We start from the raw sequence: 5,578 nt of genomic DNA, 5'->3' as shown, positions 1-5,578 counted from the left end.
CACACTAGCTTTTTGCGTTTTTGATCCACTGCCTTTACTATATATTTACTGTTATCAGAGATTTTTTTTCTTTATATATTTTCTTATTTCTTGTTTTTTAACTTAAAAAATCATTTAACATTTTTTATAAGTCTAGTTTAGTGGTGCTGAACTTTTTAAGTTTTTGCTTATCTGGGAAAAACTTTCTCTGTCCTTCAGTTCTGAATGATAAACTTTCTGGGTAGAGTATTCTTCATTGCTATCTTTTCCTTTTAGCATTCTATATATATCATGTCACTTCCTTCTGGCTTACAAAATTTCTGCTGAAAAATCATCTGATGTCTCGATGGGTGGGGAGTTCTCTTGTATATGACTCTGTTTTTTTCTTGCTGACTGTAAAATTCTAACTTTGTCATTTTAATTATAATATGTCTTAGGGTGAGTCTCATCCTGTTTGGAATTCCTTGTTTGCTCTACCTGAATATCTGCTTCTTTCTTCAGGTTAGGGAAGTTTTCAGTCATAATTTAATCAATATATTTTCTTACCCCTTTTCTCTTTCTTCTCTTTCTCTTCCCCTAGAATGTGAATTTTATTATGCAGGATATTTTCCTTGATGTCCCTTAAGCTATCTTCATTAAACCATTTTTTTTCTTTTGCTGTTTTAATTGAGATATTTCCACAATTCTCTTACCAGTTGCTTATGCATTCTTCTGTATAACCTAATATGTTCTAAATTCCTTCTAGTGTACTTTTAATATTAGTTATCATCTCTTCAGTTCTGATTACTTATTTTTTTAATCTTTTCTAGTTCTTTGTCAAAGTTCTCACAGTGTTCTTGTATTCTTTTCCTGAGCTCATTGAGCATTTTTATGACTATTGCTTTGAATTCTTTATTCATAAGTTACTTATTTCCACTTCATTAGGGTTTATTTCTAGGACTTTATCTTGTTTTTTAATTTGGAACATATTCCTATTCTCATTTTAGAGCCCAGGCCACTGTCAAATCCACTGTCTCTGTGCTGGGACTTGCAACATTAAGCCCACTGGCTTTCAAACCAGCCAAGAGAGTTTGTTTTCTCAGTGCTGAACATCAGGGCTATGGTGACCCATGCTGGGCTAGAACCCCTTGCTCCTCAGGAAGGATGCCTGAGCCTGTGATATACCCCTTTTCTTCTGGGTTACTCACCAGGGATATAGGACTTGACTAGATTACTTCTCTTCCCCTCTTACCAGTCTCCATATGATTCTTTATTTATCATGTTGGTTGGAGAAGAGCCATTCTGCTAGTTTTCATATCATTCTCAGGGACAGTTGCTCTATGTAAGTTGTAGTTTTGATGTCTTCATGGAGGAAATTGAGTTCAGAACCTTTGTACTCTGCCATTTTGATCCCCTGAATACCTGAAGTTTGCAATTTTTGAATCCATTAACCCATCTCATCCACTTCCCACCCTACATCTCTGGCAAACACCAATCTGTTCTCTGTATTTATGATATTTTTTTCTTTTTCCTTTCCTTCCTTCCTTGATTGCAGATGCAGGTGAGATTTTACAGTATTTGTTTTTCTCTGTCTGACTTATTGGGCTTCCCAGATGGTTTAGTGGTAAAGAATCTGCCTGGATTGCAGAAGACATAGATGATGTGGGTTTGATACCTGGGTTGGGAAGATCCCCTGGAGAAGGAAATGGCAACCCACTTCAGTATTTGTGCCTGGAATATCCCATGGACAGAGGAGCCTGGTGGGCTATAGTCAGTGGAGTAGCAAAGACTTGGACATCACTGAACACTCACACGTGCACACATACATGCATATCTAACTTATTTCATTCAGCATAATGCCCTCAAGGTCCAGCCATGTTGTTGCAAATGTCAAGATTTTATTCTTTTTAATAGCTTAATAATATTCCTTTGTATATACGTATGCCACATCTTCTTTATCCTGCATCTGCTCTAAATTTGTTAATGGACATTTAGGCTATTCCCATATCTTGGTTGTTGTAAACAATGATGCAATAAACTTAGGGGTATATATATCTTTTTGAGTTAGTGTTTTCATTTCTTTCAGACGGACACCCAGAAGTGGAATTGCTGGATCATATGGTAGTTCTTGTTTTGATTTTTTGAGGAATGTCCATAATGATTTCCATAGTAGCTGTACCAATTACCATTCCCACCGGCAATGCACAAGGGTTCCCTTTTCTCCACATTCTCTCCAGCACTTGCTATTGCCTATCGTTTTGATAATAGCCATTCTGACAGGAATGAGGTGATATCTCATTGTAGATTTGATTTGCATTTCTGGGATGATTGGTGACATTGGATATCTTTTCATGTACCTGTTGACCATCTACATATCTTCTTTGGAAATATATCTATTTAGATCCTTTGTCCACTTTTTAAATTGGGTTAATTTTTTTTTGTTTTGAACTGTATTAGTTATTTATATATTTAGGATATTAGCCTTTTATCATATATTTATATAATTTGCAAATAGTTTCTTCCATTTAGTAGTTTTCTTGTCATTTTGCATATGACCCCCTTTGTTGTGCAGATACTTTTTAGTTTGATGTTGTCTTACTTGTTTGTTTTTGCTTTTGTTGCCTTGCTTTTGAAGTCACACCCAGAAAGTCATCAGTAAAACCAATGTCAAGGATCTCACTACCTGTTTTTTCTGGGAGTTTTATGATTTCAGGTCTTACATTCAAGTCTTTATATTCATGTCTTTATAAATTGACTCCTTTACATTTTATATAAAGACATGCTAGTCTTCAGAGCCAGATGTTTTGGGTCCACATCCTTTGAGTAGGAGCCTTAAAAGTTGGGCATTAAGATGTAAGATGTGTGGTCCAAACCCTACCCATGTCAGGTATAAGCTGGAAGTTAGGCAATACCTTTCCATTGTACAGTGCTATGCGGGTGCTGGATTTATGGTGAAAGTGTGTCTCAGTCTTTCCTGTTCATTTTGATATGGGAATTTTCTTAGTCACCTGATGTGTATGAGCAACATCTAGTTTCTGAAATTCTCTCATATGGAATTGCTTCATATACATGTGTACCTTTGGTGCATTCACGGGAGAAGGGAAATTCAGGAGTCTACCATGTCACCATCTTGGTGTGTAATCCCTGGAGTAAATGTGGCATTTCTAAAATGTTTACTCCAGTGCCTGTCATAAAATAAGTACATAAAAAATACTGTTAAAAATACTGTTAAATAATACATTATTTATTTATCACCATTCTCTATCACTAATATCTTGAATGTACTTAAAATCACTTTTGAATGCTATATTTCTACACTTAGGCTATACAGAAGTGGAGGGAAAGATACATCAGCTTTTAGGGAAAATATCTAAATGTGACTTCAACTAGTTCTGTATGCACTGGTTTCTTCACCTATGAAGAAAGTATGGAAACACGGGTTCTTTTTAAATCTGAAGACAAGGCAAAATTTGTATAACACTTTATTCACTAATGGTTCAGCACTTTAGAATCTAAAAAGGCCTGGCTAATACATTAGGGTGCTCCAACTCCTTTCTATTACTGGAGGATGGGTTAATTTTTAATGTGTCAGAACAAGGAAAGAAGTTCTAGTTTGAGGAAAAGCTGATCACATGATATTGTACAGAAGTTAGTATAATCTTATCCCTAGTCTTATAAATATTATTATGGACCCAATTATCCCAGGAGCAACATATATTCTGTCATATAATATGATGTCTTTTGAATTTTCCAACTTTAAACCTGTGAAGCATGTTAAGAGAGTTGTGGGTTGTCCAGTGATAGAAAACATTTCATGTAGAATTTTAGGCCTTTTGATCTCAGAGGGAGAGCAGTGAGTAGTCCTGGAGAGAAATTTTAGTTCCCTTCCTAGGAACTCAACCTGGGTAACCTGGATGAAAATGAAGAGTGCTCGCCACTAGACCACCAGGGGCTAGGGGTTAGAGTCAAAGTGGCCCTGGCTTTAGCCCCTGTTTGAAAGCAAGAATGTTTCAAAGGAGGGGAAAAAATATAAAAAAATTTATTATTAGATATGCAGCACAATGTAGGGGAGAGCATATACAGGAAAACATTTTGTTATCCACTCAGAAGTGGGGAAGAAATACACACCCAGAAAGAAATGTGGGCATCTTGGATGAGGAGGAGCAGAAACTAGGCAGAGACAAATAGCCAGAGAGGAGTGCGGGCATTCTGAATGAGGAGGAGCACAGTAAAGAGGTTTGTAACTCACTTATATATGACAGTCCTTTCAGGTCTTTGTTTACCTTTGGCCAGTTATCTTGTTTCTTTCTTCCTGATTGTCCATGGAACCTCCCCAAGATGTATGCACGTGCAACTTTTTTCTAAGGTGTATTCCACCACAGAGGCCTATGGATGCGTGTCCACAGATTATGGGATGGGGCACCCTCCCTTTCCGATCCCTTCAAATATTCATTGGAAGGACTGATGCTGAAGCTCAAACTCCAATACTTTGGCCCCTGATGCGAAGAACTGACTCATTTGAAAAGACCCTGATGCTGGGAAAGATTGAGGGTAGGAGGAGAAGGGGACAACAGAGGATGAGAAGATGATTGGATGGCATCACCAACTCAATGGACATGGGTTTCAGTAAGCTCCACGACAGGGAAGCCTGGCGTGATGCAGTCCATGGGCTCGAAAAGAGTCGGACATGACTGAGTGACTGAACTGAACTGATCCCACCACAGAAGCCTATGGGTGGGTGTCCACAGATTATGGGATGTTGCCCCCTCCCTTTTCGATCCTCAAGAAACCTTCCTGTGCATGTGCCAACAGGGCACCTTATTTCATTGTTTTGGCAGAACTCAGCTTTTACCACTAAATCTGGATTGTCTGAGTGAGAACAAAGTTTGAATTTTACTCCACTTGACAAATACCAGGTGTCTGGCCCAGAGGCCCTCTGTATCGTACCTCACTTAGAACAAATAAAGACTGAAAAAAAGAGAAAGTCCAATTATTTGCCAAATCTTAAGTCAGATGCAACCATAATACTCTTGGACAAGGATCATTCAGTAAATTGTTCAACTTGGTTGTGAGTTAACTTCATTGGAAACATAATTCGAAACAAAGAGTCAAATCATGTCTGATTCTTTGTGACCCAATGGACAGTAGCCCACCAGGATCTGGAATTCTTCAGGAAAAAATACTGGAGTAAGTTGCCATTCCCTTCTCCAGGGGATCTCCCTGACCCATGGATAGAACCTGGGTCTCTTGCATTGCAGGCTGATTCTTTACCATCTGAGCCACCCAGGGAAGCCCATTTTGGAAACTCAGCTAAATCTAGAAGGAATCAGTAGCAAAATGTCTGAAGCACCACCCAAACACCAGTAGCACCCTGTGCAGAATGCCTCACACAAACAACAAATAAGACAAAAGTACAAACCCAATTATCAGCAGATAGGATTACCACCTCACTCAACCCTGTCTGTCAGAAGAAAAACAAGACAAAACAAAACTCAGCACAGCTTCCCTGGTGGCTCAGAGGGGGTAAAGCGTCTGTCTGCAACGCAGGAGACCAGGGTTTGATCCCTGGGTTGGGAAGATACCCTGGAGAAGGATATGGCAACCCACTCCAGTATTCTTG

This window comes from Bison bison, unplaced genomic scaffold (assembly GCF_000754665.1).
Source record: "Bison bison bison isolate TAMUID 2011002044 unplaced genomic scaffold, Bison_UMD1.0 scf7180017864370, whole genome shotgun sequence".
Taxonomy (NCBI): domain Eukaryota; kingdom Metazoa; phylum Chordata; class Mammalia; order Artiodactyla; family Bovidae; genus Bison; species Bison bison.
Note: the sequence above shows the minus strand (reverse complement) of the source record.